Source organism: Salmo salar, chromosome 02, assembly GCF_965601325.2.
Source record: "Salmo salar chromosome 02, fSalSal1, whole genome shotgun sequence".
In the NCBI taxonomy this organism is placed as follows: domain Eukaryota; kingdom Metazoa; phylum Chordata; class Actinopteri; order Salmoniformes; family Salmonidae; genus Salmo; species Salmo salar.
In genome coordinates, this window is record NC_138292.1 from 36,171,202 (window position 1) to 36,198,438 (window position 27,237).

At 41.5% G+C, this 27,237-nt stretch overlaps 1 protein-coding gene across 10 annotated transcripts in view; it reads left to right on the top strand.

Moving 5' to 3' along the window:
• The first annotated feature begins 944 nt into the window (after positions 1 to 944).
• Positions 945 to 27,237, top strand: part of LOC106580711 (myocyte enhancer factor 2d) — a 77,754-nt gene continuing 51,461 nt past the window's right edge. For 9 of the 10 annotated variants that reach the window (XM_014162045.3, XM_014162069.3, XM_014162075.3 and 6 more), the window contains exon 1: positions 945 to 1,177. The gene's annotated coding sequence lies outside the window, so the exon portion shown is untranslated. Of the gene's footprint in view, positions 1,178 to 22,758; positions 23,059 to 27,237 lie in introns of those variants that run through there. The other variant, XM_014162051.3, reaches the window with a different exon arrangement.

Here is a 27,237-nt window from a genome sequence, read left to right on the forward strand (position 1 = left end):
AGCCCTGACCATTTGCTTCATAGGCTACTGACTAGGTGGTGACGTAGGCTATGTGCGACAGACTGTAATATGAAACTAAATAAGATAGAAATACTGTATTAATATTTTCATTAGTCTGGAATAAATAACATTACGTGTTTATACTGGTGAAGTAGCCTTAAAACTTTACAGATGATTATGAGCAAATGAACATTCAAGCGTGTCACGCGCTTCACACTACATCCGTACATTTTCATTCTATGCAGACCAGCATCACACCTTTCCTCACTGTAAACAACATTTTCTTCCGCAGCCATGAGATAAAGTAGTTCATCATTGAAACGCTGCTGTGCTTTTCGCTCAGTGCGTAACCGACCCTTGAAGTCTGCAGAAATCGAAGTTTCCAATTCGACCTCATTGGGTGATACCCATTGTACAGGATTTGTATGTTACTTTCCGTAGGTTATGCTATACCTATATACTACTTTATAGAGCTTATGGATGCACTTTTGTCCAACAGCATATAGCCAAATAATAAGACTAAATGCAAGATAAATGTATTGGGTGAAAACAGACACTTTTAAAGTCAGATTATTGGCCATATTCAATAGCCTTACAAGAGGAAAGAGAACAATTATTTTGCTATTAGGCTACAAGGCCAACACATAAAAATCACTGGCGTCACAATTGAAATGACACACTGCATTGTTTCAAACGCTGTGCGTAAATTCGAGAAGTAAGACAATATTGACAATGGATATCATGATTCAAATAGAGACGTTATTTCTTACAGTAAAACATAAGAGGCGGAGGGATACACTCACACATGATCTCACCATTAGTCCTTCCTACTTCACGGATCACCTTCTACTAACTTCACGTTGACGAGTCAAATTCTCTGACGTCTCCAGTGATTGGTTAAACAACACGAAAATCTCTTGCCTATTGGTCCGGCTAGTGTCAATCATGAAGCAGTGCCAATCATGATAGATTGGGCAGCAGCAGCTACATTGCATCGTTTGACAGAACTAAATAGTTACCTTGTACTTAAAGAGGAATGATTTTTTTTAAATTTATACTGACGTCGGTAGACAGCCTGTTTACATAATTTTTATTCCTCAATCAACATTTTAAATACATAGTCATATATTTTTGAATCTCCGGTTTCACTAGACAGATGTGGATACAGTTCTACAGGGTAAGTCACTCTTCACAAGCTCGCTAACGTTACCCAGGTTAGCTACCTGCTATTGAATATGTTTGTTCAGTAACATTAGGCAACTGTTTACTTTGAATAACTTATATTTAACAACATGTTGCTTTCGAATGGCCACTTTCTGATGTCATTGAACTGAGGGCAACTCCAAGCAACCATAATTCGGTGTGGTGGTCGCGCGCTGTCTCGTGCTTTATTTTGAGTGTCAAGGGTAGACTACATGATGGAGAGTTTGCTTGCTGGTTTGTATTACTTGCAAACTAGGGATTACTTTATGTCTCCTCAATGGTATGATACTGGCACAGTTAATAAACGCTAATAATTGGTGATTGTATGGATGCTGGGATTCTCTTCCTTCATGAGCGCAACAGCCGTGGTGACCGTTCACCAGGAGCTGTCAGAACGATTTATGAAAAGTGTCACCGAGGTTTTGACACGATTACTCTTAATTTCTATGAATTGATTTCACTTAAGTGAGTAGAATGAATAGTTTACTGCATACTTTATTCCTATTGAGAGGCTATTGTTGGTTGTTCCTTCATGGCAGACACGCAATTCGATGGTCTCTTTCTCCATCGGCAAGAGAGTTACAGCATAGCATAGCGCAGAGAGAGCATCAATGTGTCAGAAAAAAAGTAATTTAAGGAACCTTTGCTATCAACGGAATGCGCATGTAAGCCAATTTAAATGTTTTGCGTTCATCAAATGGTAAACATTGGCAAAACACTTTTGACCTGACTGTATATGAATTTAACGACATAAAAATGGTTGCCTGTGGTATAATTGCTGTTTTCTCAAGGGAAAAGTGTCAACAAACTATTGATTTATTCTAAAATCCGGAATCCATTTTGCGCGTGAAAGTGTTGGAGATAGGATGTGTACACTAAACCTTCAGTGTAACTAGCGTGTTGTAATAGGAATTCTTTCCCAATATTCTTTGAGGGAGAAATTATATTCTGTCAGTTTTTCCATTACCCTGGCATGTTGTTTTTACAGTAACATAGGAAGTCTAGTGATTTGAATTAATGCTCTGCCTAAACCTCAATATGTGAGAGTTTAGTGTCTCACTTGTGGGATTAAATGTATTCATGTCTTTCCCCTCCCCCCATAAATGAGGGGCATAAACTGATGAGTGTTTCAGCTATGCAGGCAGGTATAGTGCAAGTCGTGATTCCCGTCAGGGTGTCACATGGCAGAGACAGGATCCTCAGGGACACAGTCCAGATAGTGGTTCTCACCAGCCCTGGCAAGCCTCAGAGCAGTCAGAGACCGAGTAGGAGATTACAGGACAATGAGCTGTCCCCGTAAGGACATGCCCCTGTGTTTCCCGCTGAGGAGTACTTACAGGTAAGACAGGGAACACGATCAGAAACAAATAACAAAAGGTAAATTATACTTTTCACCCTGCTAAAGGCCAATCTGTTTTCATCGTTGAGACGGTATGGGTCAGGACCAGTGCCATGGACTGGGTATTCCAACCAATACAAAATAACTCTGCTCTCTCTGACATTGTCAAGATGTCAGAGCTAATGGGAGCTTTACACCCCTCCCCCTCACAGCTCCCCCCACCTTATCTATTCTTGTCTCTCTGGAAGACACTGGCCCTCATGAGTCTCCTGTGCTGGCCTCAATTTTGACATCATTAGAGGCTCCCGCCATCATTCCCGCATGTGCCACAGGACAGAGTAGGATGTCATGAAATAGTTTAAAGTATTTGGGTATTGCAATTGGATGATTTGCTCTTTCTTTCTCAACACGCACACACACTTTTAATTAGATTTTTTTTTTACCTTTATTTAACTAGGCAAGTCAGTTAAGAACAAATTCTTATTTTCAATGACGGCCTAGGAACAGTGGGTTAATTGCCTTGTTCAAGGGCAGAACGACAGATTTTCACCTTGTCGGCTCAGGGATTCGATCTAGCAACCTTTCGGTTACTAGTCCAACGCTCTAACCACTAGGCTACCTGCTGCTAGGCTACACACGGCCTAAATTGGCAGATTGAGTGTAAGTAGACTAGTGTACTTTCTCCTCATACAGTGAAAGAAAAGGCTTTAGCGACAAATAACTTTTATGCTCAGCAAAGTAAAAGCCTTTTGTGTGCTTGAGAAGCGTGACTGCAAGCAAGGGTGCATCCTACTAGCCTCTGCCAGAGAAGTCTCCTACTGTTTAATAACGGGCCACTCAAAAATCTAACTTAAGTTATATTAAGGCAAATGGGTAACACTTTAGATTAAGTTGGTCTTATACCTATGTAATAACACTGTAATTACACAAGTAAAAACAATGTTTATATGGCACCCTTAGAATAGACATGGCACATGGTGGCTCCAGTCAAAAAAATAAGATTCCTCTTGTTAACTTAGTCTCCAAGGAATAACAATCATCCTCTCATGCTGCAGCGTCCTTCTGAATTGCAAACACAGATGGTCAGCTATTGTGCTCTTCAGACATCTCATGTGGCAGTCTGTATGGAATAATGTCTGAATATGTTTTCATTAAAGTGTTTGAGTATGTGCCCATACAATGACTGTATTTTTATGTGTGGTACGTGTGTGTGTTTGTAAAATATTTGTTTTGGCGTGAGCATCTGTGTAGGGAGGGAGGGGAATAACAGAGACACAGAGAGAGTAAGGATACTTGAGAAGGGATAGAAGTGGTGGTCTAGAAATCTATAGATTAGACTAAAGAGCAAGTGAACAGCATAGCCCTAAATCTGCTGCCCAGAACATTCAATTGGTCAAAGCCTTCTCTCCGCCAATTACAGTGTAATTTCAATTAAGTATTAATCTCTGGGACAATCAATGGTGTACTGGCCACCCCTTGCCTGACACAAATATCAATATGATTTAATCACTGCCTAACCCTAGGCTGAAATAATGCCTGGATAGTTCAAGTTAAATGTCTGTCTGACCCCCCCATACACTGTCTTACAGCTGACCTCATGTTATCTCGCTCTATCGCGAAGGAAGACGTCTTATCTTCACTTCAGTCAGGTCAGATAAGTATAGGTCAGATAAGTTTAGCCTCTGCTTATTGTAATGCCGAAGAACCCAATTGTTCCACCTGTAACAAACCAACAGCTTTGGAAAGAATGAGAGCATTTTAGTTATATCAAGTGTCACATAAGGAGTGTGTGCTTTCGCCGTGATCGTTTCATGGCCTCTTTTGTGTTCATTTATTCCAAGGCAGCTTTGCCAACTGCTTTTCCCACACTGTGTGTGGAGAGCAGGAAGAACTCTGCTGCACAGCAGGGTCCTACCTTCTGCCATTATGGCTGTGATTCAATCATCACAGGGCCTCACTTTACTCCAGCACACTACACTGTAAGGGAAAGAAATGTCACCCTCTCTCTTCACTTAATGGAGCCACAAGCCAACAGTGCTTTTCATCATGGCTAAGACCAACAGTCGCTTAAAGTGAGAAGTATACTGGCAAGCTTTGCCTCTCCATCCCCTTTCTTTCCATGTCATTTCAAAATGGCCTCCCCTCAATGCTTCATCCTGAAATTGCAGCCAGAGGATCTCCACACAGGGCAAAGACCTACAGAGGTGTAATGTGGGAAGCAGTCCTGGCAACCTTTGTCTCCCAACCGTCCCTCCAAGGATTAAAGCCCAGTGAGCTCTGCTTCTCCTCGGCTATAGGGCAGAAAACTCTTTACTTACCCAGGACTAATCTCTCCTCCAGCAAGCTCTTAATTGAGCCATCATCAGCAGCTGATTCAGGGGTTAAACATCAATTAAGGTAAAATGCAGAGAGGCACAGCAGAGAGAGTAAGGGCTCCAGTCCAGAGGGCAGGGGAGGTCAACTAGGCCCTACGGTCCCTGAAGGAAAGAGGGGGATGGAGTGGGCCAGTGGAGGGGTTAGGATGCTCTGGGAGAGGTGGAGATCTGAAGTGCCCCTTAGGGATGAGTGGTTTGGACAATGGAGTGGAGCAGGTTGATGGTGATAATGCTAGAGCCTGAGATTCTCTACCGATCAGTGGTAACTAGTGTTGCACAGTATGCTGAAACTAAAGTACTTTTTCGATAATAGAACATGAAAAACGGTTCAGTACTAGAATTTGTTGCTTTCGGTACTTCTGTCAAATGTGTCTCCCGTTGTCTACTGATTGAGAGAGGATTAAGTCTATCAGCACAGCCGATGTCCCCTTATAGCACGAGAGCACCGTGCATGCTCCACTTACTCTTTGCCAGCTTTAGCCTGTCCTGCGGAACCACTGTTCTCACTGGTAGTGTGGGCTGCATCTCCACTTATGCTGCACAGAAGTTTACACACTTAGAAATGTTCAAACTGTTAATTACTGTTCGCAAAACAATGTCCATTACAGGTGAGAACACTTTACAATGCAAGAAGATGATATCAGTAGCTTCCAGTTTTGTAGACTATCTTTCCTTGCCGGCTTACAGTTGAAGCTAACATCAATTCACTTACCTAGTGCCTTGTTTGTGGTAATATGCAAACCATAACGCAGAAAGCAGATTTTCACCAAAAACTTTATTAATTCATTTCGTGTCTCTCCCAGTCAATATCGTCTTTGCTGGAGCCTTGAACTGACTGTGTGTGACGTCATGGGTCTTAACTACAGAGACAGCGCACACTTTTATTTTTATAGAAGAAGAGATTGCTTCTTCTATTCAAATGTTGTTGATCAGTTAGGGCTGGGCTTAGATTAATTCTAATTTAGGTTTTAGTGAAATATTTCAAATGCCTATATCGCAAGAATCAAGTTTTTATTTTGATGAGTGTTTGTCTGCTTGTTCTCATGTTGTCTTTTTGGCCTAGCCTCCTCTGCTCCTTCTGTGCTGTGTGCACCTTTTACTTACATACCAAGCCCCTGCCACTCACAACAACAAAAATGAGAGATCACTTCTTCCTCTCTGACAAGCGGTTTCAACTCGCTATTTGCATTTGAGGTTTGGTCAACAGAATTGGTCATATGTACACCGAAACACATTGAGAGATTATTGTACTGTAATAGAGGAGAAGTGAACTTTTCTAACGATACCATTTGTATGTCTCAATTCCTTGCATGCAGAGCAGACACTACTCAAATGGGAGTATCAATGAACATTGATTCAGGAAAATGTATGCTCAGTTTGTCGCATGCGGCATTACGGTAACACGTACTGCTAGCAGCATTTTAAGCAATGACTGTTATGCTAGCTGTCTAGTCTGTTTTTTATAAATGTGCAATAACCATAAAAAGCACAATTTATGTAAGGAATTGGCAACTCGTTCTCATTATGAGAAAAGGGTAGGTCACTTGATTTCAACTTCTGAACAAAGTGGACGGGCTAGCATGCTGTCCAAACAGTTGGAGACAGACAGAACGGTGTGTTCATAACAATTCAACTGTTCTACCTTGTTAGCTAGCAAATAGATCCAAGTTGGCTAAACTTAAAGTATAAAGATTAGATGGCTACTCACTATATATAGGGCTGGGAATTGCCAGGGACCTTAAGATTTTATCACGATACTTAGGTGGCGATACGATATGTATTGCGACTCACAATTTTAATATTTATTGCGATTTAATGTTGTGATTTTATTGCGATTCGATGTTCCAAACATGTTGTTTTGATCAGTTATATAAATAAAAGTGCTGGAAACAAATTGGCTTCCTATTTAGAAATAAGATGGAGAACGAGCTATGAAGGGAAAATACTTGTGTTTTGGTGCAGGTACAGCCAACTAGCGTAAAATAATATTGCTATATTGTCAAAACGATACAATATATTGTCAAATAATATCCCGATATGTAACTATCGATTTGTCTCCACCCCATCACTAACTTACTAGCACCTGGGCTTGTGCTTGAGAGATTGTTTATGAGACCTGTGTTAATCTATAATGCCTGCTACAAGAAGTTAGTCATTATTAGTGAATGTGCATTATGTGTGGTTCTAGTTAAATCTAACAAAAATTGCATTTTCATAGACAGACTTGAAAGCCAGATCAGTGATTTATAAGTTCCAAATGGAAGGTGAACATATTTTTTTTCTTTTCTGTAACCCCATGAAATCAGCCAAACAAGCTCAATAATTCAATGCATACACACACTCCTATTGAATATGATTAGCCCATATTGTGAATAGGCCTAGGCTACATCTTGATTTATCCAGTTTATCGATAGACTAGAGATTTACCATTCAAATAAATGTGTTCAAATTATGTGGTTAACAAAGTAAAAAAATTATAATAATCAAATGTAATGATATTGAACTCAAAGGTCTGGATCAAGTGCCATTCTGTGACTTTGGCTAATACGCCTTATTTCTTTGACATATCATTTGGGAATCGAGTATTGTGATTCTAAACCTGGTATTGGTATCGAAGTCAAAATTCTGGTAACGGCCTGGTAGAGTTGAGGTCTGATGGAGTAGAGTGTTATTTTAAGTACCCAAGGGTGGTTCTTGGCGTACCCCCAATCTAAAGGTGAAGTAGAGAGGATTGCCATATTCTCAACACGATTGTAGGTAGCATATTTGATGCTCCCATTAAGCATCTTTTACTACCCTTCAGATTTGATTCCCACCCACCTTTCTTGGTCATTTCGAATAAGCAGAGGTGATTGAATGTTATAAAATAATCTGAATAGCAGTGAGAAACATCTGAAATCCTCTCATATTATTTAGAAATACCTGACATTTTATTTGACTTGAAACGGCTGCTTGCTCTCTAGCGGAGGTTCAAACACCTTCGACCTGAGCATGTAGAACTTCGCACCAGTTAATTGGGTACAAGGACGCAATGTATCAAACGGCTCCAACACACCAAAGAGTAATCTCATGAGCATTTGAATCTGTTACATCCGTTCTCCAAACTGAAAAACTATGAGAACTGACTGGTGTCACTCTGAAAAACTAGTTCCCTGAAACGAGGTGGTTGCTTTTGTGCGACCACCGGTGTCAGCTTACAGCAAAAATAGCAGCTGCTCGCCTCTTGAAGGGGAAGTTAGGTTCCACATCTCTGCTTGTTATAATTCAACCATAGACTTAAAGCCATAAATGGTATAGCAATTAGCGTTCCATTGAACTGCCGGTCATAAAAGCATACCAATGATTCCCTATTCATTTGATATACTGTAGCATTCATAAATTCTCACTGGAGCCATAGCTAAAATAACATGTTTTTTTTATGTATGTCTCTGCTCTAAATGGTCACTCTTGATCCTTATTGCGGTAATGGCATTAGTTAGCATGTTAACATCTCGCATTGATTAGATGGACTCCTAAAGATGAAGAGATCTTCCGTGGTTCTTGTAAGGGCAGCTAAATTCACTGAAATGACCCATCTCAACAGGTCTTCAAAAGTTGGTTTATTATCAGATACCATTGTCTTGTGATTGGTTTGCGCACCATGTTTCTATATGTATGTCAATCATGCATTAGGTTATAGCTTACAGTGATCAATCCATGAGGATCTGTTTCGTAAAAATATAGCTGAAGTGAAAAAAATGAATGGTAAATCCTTACACCCAGTTGTTGCTTTTCTCAAAACAAAAATACTCTGCTCAGGGCACTACATTTATCCAATCTGCCTCTAAAGACATTGCTTGAAATATACAGCTTTGGAGCAAAACATTGAAATCTGGGTTGACCTCCTTTTGGCTAGTAGGTAGAAACAGATGAATAAATCAAAATGGTGAATGCACGTAACATGTATTTTTATCTGGGATTATGGAATCTGTAGGAGTATATTAAAACTCCCTCATTCCGTTTCATGACGGTGTCCATATCCTTTTGTTTTCATTCTTCTTCTCTATCACTCAGTTGTTTTGCCAGAGGCTTTATCCAGATTAAGTCAAATTTCCCTCTTAATATACTCTTTGCGAATAGAAAGGGTAATCTTGCATAAAGCCAACCGAATGGGCTTTTTTGGGGGTCTTTGGTGGGATCAAGGGGCGGTGGGATCAAGACATCACAACCTATGTAGGCTAAATGCAACTTAGCTGTACACATATCCAAGATTATCATTAACAAATGAGTCTGAGATGAGCAAGGATTTGGAACTCAAAGTGTTACACTACACCACACTGGGGCCAGCGTGACCTTGACTGGTGTCAATGTAATTACATTTGTGTTCATTCAGTTCAAATCAGGCAAGCCTTTTATCTGTTATTTTCTACATAAAAGATGTCAAAGAAACAAGGTAATGAGAATAGTATTTAGAAAATCTATTGAGTTGTGCACAAATGGAGGAGCTTTTTAGAGGAATCAGAAAGAGGCCATCTTCCCTCAATGCAGAGTAATTATGGTGATGGTCTTGTCCCCTTTATTCACTGCGGCTCCCTAACAAACATGGTTCATAACTAACCTGAACCAGTGTGTTCAGGTAATGTTAGATGTAATGTAAGGGGACAGGACGGTGGATCAGGATCAGTGACCACCAGTGAACTGTATTTAATCAGAGTATAGGATGAAGCCTTTGGGAAAACCAACCTGTGTTCTTTGGAAAATACAGCTGAATCCATTGGACAATGTGAAAACGTAAAGCACAGTGGGAAGGTCTGTCATTGTTACGAGAGTTCAAAAGCATCCAGGAGAGAGACAAAAGTAGAAAGGGAGAGAAGAGACTTCCACAGCTGTAGAGAACTATAATAATCCCAATTTTGAGACTGAAAGAGAAAAAGAGCAAGTGAGACCAAGCGCCAGCTATGCTGCTGTGCTGACGGGGTTACCGTGGTGCGAGAGCAGGGGCTGGCCATCACTTCGGCACAGCTGAAACGGCAAGCGCCCGGCCCAGGAGCTGAAACACTACACCTCCGCCTCTCACACACCTCTCTCCTTCTTCTCTCCCTCTTTCCCTTTGATCTCAAGTCCTGCCATTACTTGGTCTTCATCTTTTCCAAACTCCCCTCCCATCTTATTCCTCCCAAACCTGTGTCTTACATTTCTCATGTCACTGATTTACAGCATATGCTGTAAGTTGTGCCCTCAATTGAATGTATATCACCCTTTCCTCACTGGGGCGTGGTATAGTTTTATGGTTGTACAATAATGGGGCCATCTGCACAGGGCTCATTGAGTTAGCTGTGCGCTCCATGCAGGGTGTGTTAGGATACGTTGGGAGGGAAGATGACTGGCTTATTCCTTTTCTCTTGTGAAGCAGCCATTACCCAGAGCTGGGAATGGTTCCAGTGAGTCAGAGATAGAGGGAGAGTAAAAAATCCCCTCTCCACCCTTCCAAAGTGACACACTTCCCATTTTGTGTGTGTGTGTGTGTGAGAGTATGCTGGTCTGGTACTGATCCCCAGCAGCAATCTGAGTAGTGTGGACAACAACTGGGAAGGCCAATCTGATGTTACCATGGAACAAGTGTTGAAATGGCAGACGACTTGTCATAATACAGCCTTTGGAACACTGAAATACAGTCTACAATCAGATTTACATCCAACCTTTTTATGCGAGTAAAGTACATGTCATGACATGCCTGATGGAAACAGCTAATTTGTTGGTCAACTTTCCAAATGTAGACCAAACCTTTAATAAGGTGGGATCTGTTTGTCTATAAAATTAAATATGTGTGAAATGGCGGTGGCAAGTCTGTGTGGTCCTCCAACTACGACTTGGGAAAGCATGCAGTTTATTACTCTACAGATGAAATAAATGATGATGAATTTCACAGGATGGTGCACAGTGATGAGCTTGATGCTCCTTTCCAATAAATATCTAGGGTCTTATTCTGTTGAAAGATGGCGCCGAAGAGGATGGCTGACGTTTTACATGCTCCTAACCAACTGTGCTATTTTGTTGTTGTTTTTGCTGTGTTTGTAACTTATTTTTGTATTTATTTTGTACATAGTTTTGCTGCTACCGTCTCTTATGACCGAAAATAACCTCTGGACATCAGAACAGTGATTACTCACCACAAACTGGAAGAAGCTTTTTTTTAACAAGTCCGATGAGAAGGATATACTGCTTTCCCGGGAACAGGCCCAAATCCCCGTCATTTGCGTAAAGAAAAGATGGAGGAAAAGGGGGCACAGGTCAGGCTGCCCTCTGAGAATCCGTAGGCGAGCGAGTAAACTCCCACTGCGATCTGTTCTACTGGCTAACATGCAATCAATGGAAAATAAAATTGATGACTTACGATTATCTTACTAACGGGATATTAAAAACTGTAATATCTTATGTTTCACCGAGTTGTGGACACGGATAATATAGAGCTGGTGGGATTTTCCATGCACCGGCAGAACAGAGAAGAAGCTACGTCTGGTAAGACGACTGGTGGAGGTGTGTGTCTATTTGTCAATAACAGCTGTCTAATATTAAAGAAGTCTCAAGGTATTGCTCGCCTGAGGTAGAGTACCTTATGATAAGCTGTAGACCACACTATCTACCAAGAGAGTTCTTATATATATTATTCTTAGCTGTCTATTTACCACCACAGACCGATGCTGGCACTAAGACCACACTCAACCAACTCTATAAGGCCATAAGCAAACAAGAAAATGCTCTTCCAGAAGCGGCGCTCCTACTGGCCGGGGACTTTAATGCAGGCAAACTTAAATCACTTTGACAACATTTTTACCAGCATGTCACATGTGCAACCAAAAAACTCTAGACCACCTTTACTCCACACACAGAGATGCATACAAAGCTCTCCCCTGCCCTCCATTTGGCAAATGTACCATAATTCAATCCTCTTGATTCCTGCTTACAAGCAAAAAGTAAAGCAGGAAGTACCAGTGACTCGCTCAATACGAAAGTGGTCAGATGACGCGGATGCTACGCTACAGGACTGTTTTGCTAACACAGACTGTAATATGTTCCAGGATCCATCCAATGGCATTGAGGAGTATACCACCTCAGTCATTGGCTTCATCAATAAGTGCATCGACGATGTCGTCCCCACAGTGACCGTGTTATTGACTGTACGCTTCTTTATTCCATGTGTAACTCTGTGTTGTTGTTTGTGTCGCACTGCTTTGCTTTATCTTGGCCAGGTTGCAGTTGTAAATGAGAACTTGTTCTCAACTAGCCTACCAGGTTAAATAAAGGTGAACATTTTTTTACATATCACAACCAGAAGCCATTGATTACAGGCAACATCCACATCGAGCTAAAGGCTAGAGCTGCCGCTTTCAAGAAGCGAGACACTTATAAGGAATTCTGCTATGCCCTCAGACGAACCATCAAACAAGCAAAACGTCAATACAGGATTAACCTCTCTTGGGTAGGGGGCAGTATTTAGAATTTTGGATAAATGAGGTGCCCAATGTAAACTGCCTCTTACTCATGCCCAGAAGCTAGGATATGCATATGCATGGTAGTATTGGATAGAAAACACTCTAAAGTTTCCAAAACTGTTAAAATAATGTCTGTGAGTATAACAGATCTGATATGGCAGGCGAAAACCTGAGAGAAATCCATCCAGGAAGTGGCATTCTTTTGAATTTAATGTTTTTCCATTGAATCCATATAAATGGATGGGACCTAGATTGCAGTTCCTATGGCTTCCACTAGATGTCAAGTCTTTAGACATTATTTCAGACTTTTATTCTGAAAAATGAGTAAAAATGACAACATTTTCTGAGTGGTCGGTCGAATGAACCAGAGCTTTTTGCCCGCACGACCGGGAGCGCGCCCTCCGTTCTTTTTCCTTTGTATTGAATACGCTATTGTCCAGTTGAAATATTATCGATTTATAAAGACAATAGACAACCTGAGGATTAATAAAAAACATCGTTTGACATGTTTTGACGAACTTTACCGGTACTATTTGGATCTATTCGTCTGCTTGTTGTGACCGCCTTTGAGCCAGTGGATTACTGAACAAAACGTGCCAACAAAACAGAGGTTTTTTGTATATAAAGATGGACTTTATCGAACAAAACGAACATTTATTGTGTAACATGGAGTCTTGTGAGTGCAATCATATGAAGATCATCAAAGGTAAGTGATTAATTTTATCGCTATTTCTGACTTTCGTGACTAATCTACTTGGCTGGAAAATGTTTGTATGTTTTTGTAAGCGGGGCGCTGTCCTCAGATAATCGCATGGTATGCTTTCGCCGTAAAGCCTTTTTGAAATCTGACACAGCGGCTGGATTAACAAGAAATTAATATTTAAGCCGATGTATAACACTTGTATGTTTTATGAATGTTTATTATGATGTTTAATACTTCACCGCTACCTGTACCCCCGCACACTGACTCAGTACCGGTACCCCTGTATACAGCCTCGTTATTGTTATTTTGTTACTTTTTTAAATTATTTTTTACTTTTGTTTATTTGGTAAATATTTTCTTAACTCATCATGAACTGCACTGTTGGTTAATGGCTTGTAAGTAAGCATTTTTAATTAAGGTCTCCACTGTATTCGTCACATGTGACTGTAACGGCTGTTGCAAGGAGAGGACCAAGGTGCAGCGTGGTACGTGTTCATGATGGTATTTATTTTATCTGAACACTGAATCAAAAACAAAGTGGAACAAAACGCACAGCTCTGTCAGGTGAAAAACACAAGACAGAAATCAACTACCCACAAAAACCCTGTGGGAAAAGGCTACCTAAGTATGGCTCCCAATCAGAGACAACGATAGACAGCTGTCCCTGATTGAGCCATACCCGGCCAAAACAAAGAAATACGCAAAACATAGAAAACGGAACATAGAATGCCCACCCTAGTCACACCCTGGCCTAAACAAAATGTAGAACAAAAACCTCTCTATGGCCAGGGCGTGACAGTGACAAATAAAGTTTGATGTTTGGCTGCCGTTTGACAAATACAATAATCTTGCTCTTTTGTCCATAATAATCTCATCATGTTGGCTATACCCACACTGTATTTGCGAGCTGTTGGTTTAGGCGCACATGCCAATACCAGAGTTGGCACATTCACTATATAACGCTACATTTGTTGTGACAAAACCGTCAGTAGAGTAGAAAATGCGATGGAAACCCATTTAACTTTTTTTTTAAATCCGGTACATGGGAGTATAACCGCAAAAGTAATTTTTATGTGCGCTACGTCATCACACAGTCTTTTATCCACAAATAGTCAATTTGATGGAAACACATCTCTGGTGCATATTGTTTTTATGCAGACTTTAAAAAAAATATTCTTATGAAAATCTTTTTCCAGTTCGATGGAAACCTAGCTTATGACTCTCAAAACCTTTCCCCTATTCACCACAATGTAATCCCACAGGAAATCCATTGAATTCTAATTCGACAGGCATCCAGACTATAGCAATGCAGGTGGTCAGTTAGTTTGCCATGGGGCAAATGCAGTGACGTTATAGATGGTGAGAAAAATACACTATTTTTAACCGTCAGCCTCACCGTTCCTCTCCATGTATTAGATAACATTTCATTTCAGCGTGTTTGCTGACTGAATCGCCCTCACCTCTCTCTCTCCCAGGCCTCTTTATGCTCTTCATCCCACACACAGTCATATGTTCACACACAGAGACATCTATCCACTGAGACACACACACACTCACTCACTCTCTAACACACACACACTATGTGTTTACAAGTCAGCTTCCATATGCGCTTTGGCCTCGACACTCCAAGTGAATCTTAACCACTCCTTCCTCTGGAGGAGTCTGGCTATTGTTTATATAATTGAAATGGTTATCACATTACAGCTAAAAGCCAACAGACTCATTTCCTTCAGAAAGAAAGAGAAATAGAGAAGTATCGAGAGGAAGAAAAATAGTGGGAAGATGGAAGAGATTCAGCAAGGATAGATAGAGAAATTGGAGGGTGAGAAGGTAAGTGACGAGTGAGAGAGTTTTCTGCTCCGTTTTGCACACACAGCAAGAATGCCTAAATCCTAAATTATTTTTTCACCCCATGGCTGGTTTTCCCATCCAATCCAAAGAAGTGCTGTGCTTTCAAATCCCCCCTCTTCTAGAGCTTTACCCCTTTACAAACTGTCTACTTGTCCTAAATATGAAGACAGCATTCCCTCACAATTCAACCTTTCACGAGTCTTTCAGTCAGTCTGTCACCCTAGATACTCTGTGATCACAGCTCCCTGTAAGAAGAGCACTGCAACCACTGGTAGTTTAACTGCAGCCAAAGGCCTCTTCAGCTGCTTTGACCTACCACTACCTGTAAAACTGGCATCTTGCTGCAATTCATTTTGGACATTCTTTTCTCATAAGGCCACTGTTGTCCATTCTCTTTTGAATGTGAACTTCATTGTGTGTCAGTCTAATATGCTCCTGAGAAGGTTAAGAACATCTTGCTTGTATACCTGTAATTCATGTATTATTTCATAATTGAAAGCAAAAATGTAATACAAAATTGGACGTCATGTAACATTATGTCTACAGATTACATAAAAACATTGAGAAATGATTGTGGATTAAAACCGTAGTCAATGATTTATTTCCATTGTAGTCTTGCTGTTTGGTAATACCACTGAGGACATCCGTAAGGGAAGCAGAAAAGGAGCTTAGCGGGTTTGCTTGTACCATAGTTATAGTCGACACCAGAGTAGCATGTGTTGCTGCTCTCACATACTGTACACAGTGCCCACACACTGAGCCGCATGGTCAAACCAAGCCTCTCCAACACATGCTGTCAGGTCTTAAAGTTCCAGAGAATAGGTGGGTTAGAAATGGAGAGGTCAACTGAGTTGGACGGGTGGTTACTGGTAAAGCTGGGTTTTTCATGCAGTACAATTCCTATGGAGTCACAACAGGTGTGGAATTGGGACTCTGTGTGCGTGTGTGTGTGCGTGTGTGTGTGTGTGCGGCTCAGAAGAATTATGGAGCTGGGGACTAAGAGAAGAGGAGAGGTAGGGGGGTTATAAAGGGTCCCCTCTGACCCACCTGTAGCCTGTCAGCTGTTAGAAGTCTGTTAAAACGTCAGCTGTTTCTGAGGAGAAGGGGGGGGGGGGGGGGGGGGGGTGTGTGTGTGTGTGTGTGTGTGTGTGTGTGTGTGTGTCGTGCTAGATGGGGGATAAGGATGGGAGGTGTTTGTGTGGAGGCCTCTCCGTCCCAGTGTGTACATCAAACGTCTCGTTGCCTGTGTGATTTGTTTGTGCACAACACAGCGCCTCATCTGCATTGTGTGCAATGACAGTTGGGACGTGTCTCGCCGTGCCATGCCGAGCAGCTCATATACCCCCCAGTCTTATTTTCCCTTGGGGTCAGCTGCCTCCATCTTAAATACCGAAGTAGTCATCTAGCACAGCTCTTGTGGTCCATACCAGTCCATGGTGCTCTGAAGGACAGACTTCTGGACCCAATATGAAAAAGGTTTACACTGGTTTCCTCTTCTGTTAAATCCTATTTTGAATCTTCTAGGACAATACTTTCCCCTTGAATCTAATGGCTAGAAATATCCATTAGGGTTGGGCGGTATCCAAATTGTCATATCTTCATACCGTCCTTCTCTCACTGAGATTTATGGTATTACAGGCTTAGTACACAAGAGGGCACCAAAAAGCACATTGGGTGTCTATTCCCAGAATGCTAACAAGTAATGGCGAATTTCCATGAAGGCTGCTAGCTAAATTTGATAATGAGCGAAAAATGAAAATAAACGAATTGCAAAGACAAGCAAAATGGCTCATAAAGTTATACATATATATGTAGGAGCTACCACATGTTGTTTTTGGCGAGTTTGGGCATTTTACAAGTGAATGTGAACGAGAGACATTGCAAAATGAACAAAGTTTTGATGCATGCTTGTCTGAAGGAAGAACAGTACTGGCTCTCCAGCAGCATGTCTATACACTGTGTCTGTCTGGAGTTGCTAGGGCAAAGGAAATGAAGATGGCAGTGGCAGATGTACAAATACCTCATCCAAAGGGCTTTGACTTCTCGAACATGGCAGAAAGCTAACACAATATGATGACCCGTCACCTTATTAATTCAGCCACTTACTTAGATAACAGGACCCTAAATTTTAACTTGCTAAAACATAATTATGCATTTTTCACGCAGGGAAAAAATATAAAACGCATAAATATTTTGCTGTGTTTTGTAAACGCTGATCTAAAATGTTTCTTATTGTAATTTCTGTTCGGCATCAGACAAATTTTGTGCTTCAGTTCCATTTCTAAACTCGGATGACAATTCACGGACGGGCATTTTATCAGCAGACAGCACCCTGACTGATGTGTAGCTACTTTTCTCCATAATTTTCCCAGTGTAGCCAACCAATTTTTCTCTGGTAAAATGCAAGATTATCTTTAAGCAAAACATTAAGAAATGTAGCTGTGTACATTCTTTCTATGATAGGCCTAAACATTAGAAATATAATGGCCATGCATTGTTTTGGAGAAAAAACCTTGCTTTTTCATTGTAAGCTCATTTACTTGTGTGGCTGCCAGCCAAATAGCTTTGCACTTCTTTTGTCATCTGATGAAAATGATGCTATTTTCTGCTGAATGTGTTGCACTAATGTATTTAGTAAAAATGTGAAGTAAAAAAACACTGACTTTCAATATAAAACGCGACCCCTGTCAATGCACAGCTGGACTCACCTGCTCCCGCTTTCTCCCGTGCTATTTACAAACACACACATGACTGTCTCAACTGTTCTGGGGAACTTAAGGTAAGCTTCATAATATAAAATAAGGTGAAATGAAGAACGCAATCTGCTTTATTTCCTAACGCATTGCACAAGTTGACCGCAGGTATTTACAAAACAAAAATGGCTACAAATATTAAAAAGTATTAAAACACTTAAAATAAATCATTTTTCAACGGTATTGAAAAACCACCTTGTGGCTATTTGCAAATACCCCGGTATAAGGTATACCACCCAAGCCTAATACCCATCACCACAGATTAGAATGTGGACTCTGTATCCTTTCTTGTTTTCGGCACTTTTTATTTTTTTATCCAGTGATCATGTATAATCTGAAGGCTGTAGTAGATTCATACAGATATTCAACATCAAGTATACTGAAATTGGATTTCAACATATGCTCAATTTAAGCCGATATCATGATTCTATTTTTACATTGATTCCATTATTTGTCTTTACAAAAGAATGAGACCACAGGCATTGGTTTTATTGAAATATCCTACTCTGTTCACAATCAAAACAACTTCTTGAGGACGCGGTTGATAAACCTTTGCGTATAAATGTTATGTCTCATTCTGTCTCAGCCTAGACTAAATGTCTGTCACCTCCCAGGTTGGTCATTCTGGTGTGTGGTAGTCTCCGAATGTCATGGCTGGCGACTGCCTCAGTGTGTGAAGGCAGGGGACCTTTGTGGTGGCAGCTGAGCGAGGCGTGGCTGAAGGGAACAGGTTGACATGTCTGTTAGGACTCGTCTCGCTGCTCTTGACCTCTACCCTTTAGCTGTGACTGCTCCCAGGGCTGGGAGATACCAAATTTCCCCTGATTAGGAGAATGAGGCAAGGCTCTCAGGGAGGGACACTAACAGAAATCCATGTTGTTGTTGTTGGACAGTAGTCTTGTTCAGAGAATTTGGGTCAAGTCCTTTGGTTGTCTCTCCAAGCACTGTTGATATTCATGAATGAGATCATATTAGTTACTAAATGTTAATGATGTTGGAAGGCTGTTTAGGGTAAAGTGGGTCGGATGTGTTGGCGTCTTTCTTTTGAAAATCCATAAATATCTTGGTGGCAGCTGTTGCCGCCTAGCACTGAAAATTGTTCTGAATGGTCAAACCTTGAAGGAATGTCTGTCAAGTCTCACCTCAGGTCAGAGTTTCAGGGTTTACTACTTTTACCCTGCAGATTATTCCCCTATAATAATGCATTAGAGTACATTGTTTTCACATGTTACTTATTGTTATAGTTGACACAATTGTAATATCAATTGTCACGAAATTAAAATGCTGTACTGCATTTTTTTTTTTTTGTGCGGTCCCTGAGAAGGAAGCAGATTTGCATAATTAGGGTATTCATTGTCAAACACTTGAAAGCATATGATGTTTGTTCACAAATCTTTTAGTCACTTACAAAGAGAGTACCAAATGGGCTTGTATTGAACAAAGCATCTGTGAATTTCCTGTTATACTGTTAGAGCAGAGAGTTCCTTCTAAAGACACACCTTTCATGGTTAATTTTCTATTCCTTTATTTTATTTTAAAAGTGTACTTTGTAAGTTAGTGTTGTCAAGATACCAGAATTTTGACTTTGATACCGATACCAGGTTTAGTATCACAATTCTCGATACCATCATGATACTAAATACCAAAACGGTACCATTGCAAAAACAATATTGCATATTAGCAAGTCACAGAATGGCACTTGATTCAGACAGATAAACTCAGCTACTGTTCTGTTCAATTGTTGGGCATCTTTTGAGTTCAGTATCATTATATTTGCAAATGTTTGTAAACATTTTTTTTGCCATGTATTCATTAATTGAATCAATTATACAATGATACAATCAATTTGACTTTGGTAAACACAATCAATTTGACTTTGGTAAAACCAATCTAACTACAAAACAACAGGGTAAATCAACATGTAGCATAGATCTTCACTATACAGGTGAATGCATATTATTCAATACTGTGTGCATGCATTGAGTTATTGAGCTTGTTTTAGCTGATTTCATGGGGCTACAGACTTATTTTCTTGGCAACTGCTAGGAGAACATTACTTTATTGTACTGATCATCCATATTTGCATATGGGCTCTGCGATGCAGTGGTCTAAGGCACTGCACTGCATTGCATTGCTAGCTGTGCCACTAGAGAACCTGGTTCGAGTCCAGGCTCTGCCGCAGACGGCCTCATCCGGGTTAGGGGAGGATTTGGGTTTCATCATCCAGGTTAGGGGAGGGTTTGGCCGGCAGGGATGTTCCTGTCCCATCGTGCACTAGCGACTCCTGTGGTGGTCCAGGCGCAATGCACGCTGACACGGTCACCAGGTGTATGGTGTTTCCTCCAACACATTAATTGGTAGTTACAATCCTGTCCTGTCGCTGCAACTCCGGTACAGACGAGAGAGAGAGAGAGAGGCGACGGTCGAGAGCCATGCGTCCTCCAAAACACAACCCAGCCAAGCCGCACTGCTTCTTGACACAAAGCCTAATTAGTATACCACGAAAAAGGGGTGAAAAAAACAAACATTTGCATAGAAGCAATCTAACCTTTTATAAATGTGTGCGCTGCCTCTTTAAGAAATGTAATGAGGTCATTTGCTGAGGCAGAATGTGGCTGTGGAATCTGACTTTATAGCTATGGAGTCTAGTGTAAACCAGACGGGAGGCAAGGGAGACGAAGAAGTGAATGAGTTTTTGGTGGCGAGGTAGACGAAGTGAATTAATAAAGTTTTTTTTTTGGTGACAATCAGCTTTGAAATCAGCATATTTTGCATTATGGTTATCACAAACAAATTACTAGGGTACTGAATTCAGCTGTAGCCTAAGCTAGCAAGGAAAGTTAACCTACAATTTAAAGCTGGATTCTACTGGTGTCTTCTTGCATTGTAAAGGTATTCTAGCCTGTATGGACATTGTTTTATGAACAGTAATGAACAGTTTCAACATTTCTACATGCTGTGTTGCATTTTTCAAGTGTGTTAACTTCTGTGCAACATGAGTGGGGAGCTAATGCAGCCCAGACAGCTCTAGCAATGAATAAGTGGAGCAGGTGCTTTACTCTGCGTGCTCTAAAGCCATAGCGCAAAGAGCAAAGAACCTGCTTTATTACAGGGGCTGCGCTCAGTGCGCTGATAGACAGACTTGATCCTTTCAATCATCGTTCAGGTAGACCCTGAACGAAGTGAATCTGGACTCCTAGGGTAAGCAGCACAGAGAGGTGGAAGAGCTCTATGGATGTTTATTTGCATGTCCTTTTCTAAAACAAAATGTCCCTTCCAGTATATCAGTATACTTCCAGTATACATACAAATCATTAAAATCCAGACAGAAAATATTTACACAAGAAGCAACCTATTATCACACAGTCAAACTCTCATTTCATTTAGTAAGTTCACCATTCTGCCGTTCTCACGGGACCTTACGATACGATATTATCACGATACTTAGGTTCCGATACAATATGTATTTTGATTCTCACAATTCTTTATGTATTGCTATTTCATTCTGTGACTTTATTGAGATTCGATGTTCCAAACATATTGCTCACCAGATGTCTTCGACCTAGGGACAAGAGAGAGTTTTGGAAAAAGGAAAAATACTGGAGTTTTGGTGCAGGTACAGCCAACTAGCGCAAAAATAATATTGCGATATTGTCAAGACAATACAATATGTCGCCAAAAATAATATCACGATATGTAACTCTATTTTTCCCCCATCACTATCTTCGAGCATAATAATTAAATGATACATTTGGTATGTGACTTTATTCAGGGAAAAAAAATAAATGCCTTCGTTCTTTAATTCTCTCCATACTCTCCATACTGCAGCGTTACCACCATCCCTCTCCCTTCTTGATGCCCATACTCCACCACCACACGTGGGCCAGCAGCACCACATAGTCCTGGGCAGCGTTCACATTAGTCACCGGAAGAGAGGAGGCAGTCACATGGATCCCCTTATTAGGCTTTGGGCCAACACAATGTGTTTAACATGGAGAGCCCCAGTCTGCCTTGCTAGCACATAGATGATAAGAGGAGAGGAAGGGAAAAACCTGGAGAGGGGCAGCGAGATAAGGCCATTACCAATCACTGGTGTTTGTTGTGGAAGTAATTGTGTCCTCAAAGTGTCGTGTTGTGTTTAGGGCTGTTGTGCATTTTTCCCATCCATGTTCACATTTCTTCTCTGATACTCAAAGGGAGCCATTTCTTTTCCCTCCCTCAGATGTATCCATATGAGTTATTGCTTCAAGATGAGATTGCTCCTCGGAATTTCAACCCTTTGTTAACCAGTTGGGTTCTGGACATAGACGTGCCTTTACCAATAAAGATATTTGCTGTATTTTGTGGAAACTCAATGACACAACTGTCCAACAGACTCCTGGCCTCCCATTTCCCACACCCTCTCGAACCCCTCAGAGATTTGAAGGTCATGATAGGGCACAGCCTGAGATTTACTCCTTGGGAAGCGGAGTCATTCTTGAAAACAGACACAAATGACAACTTGTACATATAGGCATTACTTCTCAACTCTCGTGTAGACTCCGTTTTCCAGCTTTTAATTGGGCTTGATTGTGAGATTATAGCTAATCAAGTCAGAGCCTAATCAAGTCAGAGCCAGTTGTACCCTTGAAAGTTTTGCCTTCTTGCATGACACAATAGCAATTTTAGAGGCAAAATATGTGACTACACGCAACATGTGTAAAAGAAACGATAGGTCAAAAGACCATTTCAGAACATCTACAGATTTGGGGCTGCATAGATAAGCACTAGTCCGGTGTGCCCAACCTTTCAACAGCTGAGCATGTGTGAGGAGATGGTAGGGGGAGAGGGGCTGTTGGAACAAAAGGTATGTAGGGGCAGCTGCCACTGCACTTACAGCAGCTTGTGAATCTGAAGGGAGAATGTACACACACGTGTACAGGCCAGGGAATAGAGGGGGGGTATAGAGGATCTGATAAACTACACAGCCTGACTGCATATTAGGGCAAAGGGTGACCTGGGAAGAGTATGATAAGGGTTTGACCGAGGGGGGGGGGGGCCGGGGGGGGGGGTTGACCAGGGGATAGAAGGGGAGTTGGTTGTCCAGAGGGAAAGCGAGCCTGGGGAGTGGGTCTCCAGCGTGAGGGGCTCTGCTGCAGTTGTCATTTCTACCAGTTGTGTGCAGGATGGACACACCACACTTTGTTTGGACCCCTGTCACTGGGAATATCCCTGAACTTTGACTTAGAATGCTCTGGGTGCCACTGTAACTGAGAGTCTTTTGGATTCAATTCAGAGTGCTTGCTGGTGCTTTCTGCTTTTTAAAGAGTCGTTTTAAACTTGCGCTTCTGTTTTTTGACTGCGGCCCACTGATCAGCCAAGGGTAAGGGCAACCAATACTGGCATTGCATTTTCATATAAGATTTGTTACTTCCTTACAACGTGACTTGTGCATTAACTCAAATGTTGCTCCAGCTAAATGCCTAATGAATTTTAACAGAAAAATGTCCCTCCTGAGCATAGTCTGAGGCCGCTCTAGCTTAAGTTCAAATGAAAAAAAGTTGTCTTGGTGGAATAATATTACTGTAAGACTGTGCTTTCAGCATATTCTTTCACAGAACAGCCACACGTTCAGGGTAGTTACTGTGTTTTTATGTTTTGCTTTTGTGGTTTAGTAATCAGTATAGGAAGCTAGTGATGGCAGATGTCAAAGACTGTGAGGTGACTTACTGTGTGGCTTGTGCTTCACTGTCAGTTTCACTAACAGTTTCCACACTGGTGGTTTGGTAAAGCCAACTTTGAGTTCCCCACTTCTTCTACATCAGCTCATGTGGCTCAGTAGGCCTAAGTGACATATGGTTTATTTGATAGAGTTTTGGTAGCCAGTTTTCATCCAAGTGCCATCTACATACAGTAATAGCCTAAGGGTATGCTTTTTCACTTTGAGAGTTTTTAAATGTTAGCATTGTGCTAATATGCTATTAAATATGGCCTTACATGATTGTTTATTTTTGTCTGTTCTTTCGTGACTCGCATAACTGTGAGACGAATAACTCTTTCAAGCTACTGATCTGTGAAGTATGGTTAGTTAACTCCAATTTTCAACATTTCCATTGCAATTTGCTGCTCACTGCAAGGCTGTGTTTTCAGTAGGCGTTAGTGTCTCAAACTGAGAAGGAGTTGAGTTTTTCAAGACATGTCAATTCTACTTCCTTTAATTATATTCATGTAGCACGCTTAATAAAGTCACTGATCATATACTTTTGAGCAAAAGGCCTTGCTAATGATCATACAGCCTCAATAAATGCTCCTACAAAGAATAACAGCATGATGAGAAATCTTGTGAGAGTCACTGCAGGTGCATAGAAGATGTGCAGGATACAATGGAAGTAGGTTGAACTCTTCAAATGAGGTTAGTGAAAGAACCTTGGTTGTCTAACCAAAAATGTACAATTATTACACGTTTGGCAAACGCATTGCAAGCTCCTTCTATACTTAGAGTTGTGCAAAACACGGGTAATCTCCTGAAAACAACATCACAAGGTTTGTTGCGCCGTTGAGTATTTTCAGACTCATTATCATGTTTATGTCATAGAAACATGGTACGGTTTTATGTACATTAGCTTTAATTCACTAATGACTGTAGTCTTAAAAATAAACAAATGTGATATTATATAATGATAGATGGCGGTACTTAAGTGCCAGTCAACTATCTTGATCTTGTCTGGCTAGCTCTTTTGTGAGGCCTCATTGACAGAACATGTTCGACTGGTGACAACCAACGTTTGCACACACAGACCTGTGCACACACACCCTCTCCTCTAATGTCACATTGATGTCATCAGTGTTTTGTCTAGAGGGTGTTTTTCTGTCAGACCTTCAGCACTGGTTGGCCCTCATCTGATGCGAGGTGAAAAAAGGGATGTTTGGGGGAGGGGCATCCATTAGGTTTCTCTAACCGAAAGGCTGAAAATAAAGAGAAAGAGGATGGGTTGAGTGTTCCCATTAGACATATTGGGGGAAGAACCTGTGGAAAGCAGCAAGGGATACTTTAACCTAGGCACCTATTATTATTTTGTTCTGGCATGGCCCCACGAGCGTTCCAGGTGAATGGGAGCAGTTGCCAACTCCCAGGGCTGGGTGAGTGGGTGTGGTCCTGTTTGTCTGTGATGTCACCTGACAGGTCAAACCACATCGCCACAGGAATGGCGTGACGGAGACGAGCCTCTGTCAACAACAAACCTGACTACACCAGTCTTGTGGCCCTCTTTGTGCATATGAATGTGTGTGTTTGTGCACAGTTAAGTGAGAGTGCCTTCTGCGACAGACTTGTGTTTGTGATTCGTTGTGCACTACCGGTCAAAAGTTTTAGAACACCTACTCATTCAAGGGTTTTTCTTTATTTTTACTATTTTATACATTGTGGAATAATAGTGAAGACATCAAAACTATGAAATAACGCATATGGAATCATGTAGTAACCAAAAAAGAGTTAAAGAAATCAAAATATATTTGAGATTCTTCAAATAGCCACCTTTTGACTTGATAACAGCTTTACACACTCTTGGCATTCTCTCGAATCAAATTTTATTGGTCACATACACATGGTTAGCAGATGTTAATGCGAGTGTAACGAAATGCTTTTGCTTCTAAACTCAGCAAAAAAAGAAACGTCCTCTCACTGACAACTGCGTGTCAGCAAACTTAACATGTGTAAATATTTGTATGAACATAACAAGATTCAACAACCGAGACATAAACTGAACAAAAACTGTCAAGAGGGTCATGTCAGGATGAGCCTGCAGGAAGGGTACCACATGAGGGAGGAGGATGTCTTCCCTGTAACGCACAGTGTTGAGATTGCCTGCAATGACAACAAGCTCAGGCCGATGATGCTATGACACACCGCCCCAGACCATGACGGACCCTCCACCTCCAAATCGATCCCGCTCCAGAGTACAGGCCTCGGTGTAACACTCATTCCTTCAACGATAAACGCGAATCCGACCATCACCCCTGGTGAGACAAAACTGCAACTCGTCAGTGAAGAGCACTTTTTGCCAGTCCTGTCTGGTCCAGCAACGGTGGGTTTGTGCCCATAGGCGACGTTGTTGCCGGTGACGTCAGGTGAGGACCTGCCTTACAACAGGCCTACAAGCCCTCAATCCAGCCTCTCAGTCTATTGTGGACAGTCTGAGCACTGATGGAGGGATTGTGCGTTCCTGGTGTAACTCGGGCAGTTGTTGTTGCCATCCTGTATCTGTCCCGCAGGTGTGATGTTCAGATGTACCGATCCTGTGCAGGTGTTGTTACACTGCGAGGACGATCAGCTGTCGGTCCTGTCTCCCTGTAGCGCTGTCTTAGGCGTCTTACAGTACGGACATTGCAATTTATTGCCCTGGCCACATCTGCAGTCTTCATGCCTCCTTGCAGCATGCCTAAGGCATGTTCACACAGATGAGCAGGGAATCTGGGCATCTTTCTTTTGATGTTTTTCAGAGTCAGCAGAAAGGCCTCTTTTTTAGTGTCTCAAGTTTTCGTAACTGTGACCTTAATTGCCTACCGTTTGTAAGCTGTTAGTGTCTTAACGACCGTTCCACAGGTGTATGTTCATTAATTGTTTATGGTTCATTGAACAAGCTTGGGAAACAGTGATTAAACCCTTTACAATGAAGATCTGTGAAGTTATTTGGATTTTTACGAATTATCTTTGAAGGACGGTCCTGAAAAAGGGACATTTCTTTTTTTGCTGAGTTTAGTTCCGACAGTGCAGTAATATTTAACAAGTAATCTAACAATTCCCCAACAACTATCTAATATACACAAATCTAAAGGGGTGAATGAGAATATGTACATATAAGTATATGGATGAGCGATGGCCCGAGCGGCATAGGCAAGGTGCAATAGATGGTATAAAATACACTATATACATGTAATATGAGTAGGCAGCAGCCTCTCTGAGTTAGTGATTGCTGTTAAGCAGTCTGATGGCCTTGAGATTGAAAAACAGCTTCTATGTCTCAGTCCCAGCTTTGATGCACCTGTACTGACCTCGCCTTCTGGATGATAGCGGTGTGAACAAGCTGTGGCTCGGGTGGTTGTTGTCCTTGATGATCTTTTTGGCCTTCCTGTGACATCGGGTGCTTTAGGTGTTATGGAGGGCAGGTAGTTTGCCCCCGGTGATGCGTTGTGCAGACCGCACCACCCTCTGGAGAGCCTTGTGGTTGAGGGCGGTGCAGTTGCCATACCAGGCTCTGATACAGCCCGACAGGATGCTCTCGATTGTGCGTCTGTAAAAGTTTGTCAGGGTTTTGGGTGACAAGCCAAATTTCTTCAGCCTTCTGAGGTTGAAGAGGCGCTGTTGCGCCGCCTTCACCACACTCTGTGTGTGTGGACCATTTCAGTTTGTGATGTGTACGCCCAGGAACTTAAAACTTTCCACCTTCTCCGCTGCTGTCCCATCGATGTGGATAGGGGGGTGCTCACTCTGCTGTTTCCTGAAGTCCACGATCATCTCCTTTGTTTTGTTGTTAAATGAGAGGTTGTTTTCCTGACACCACAC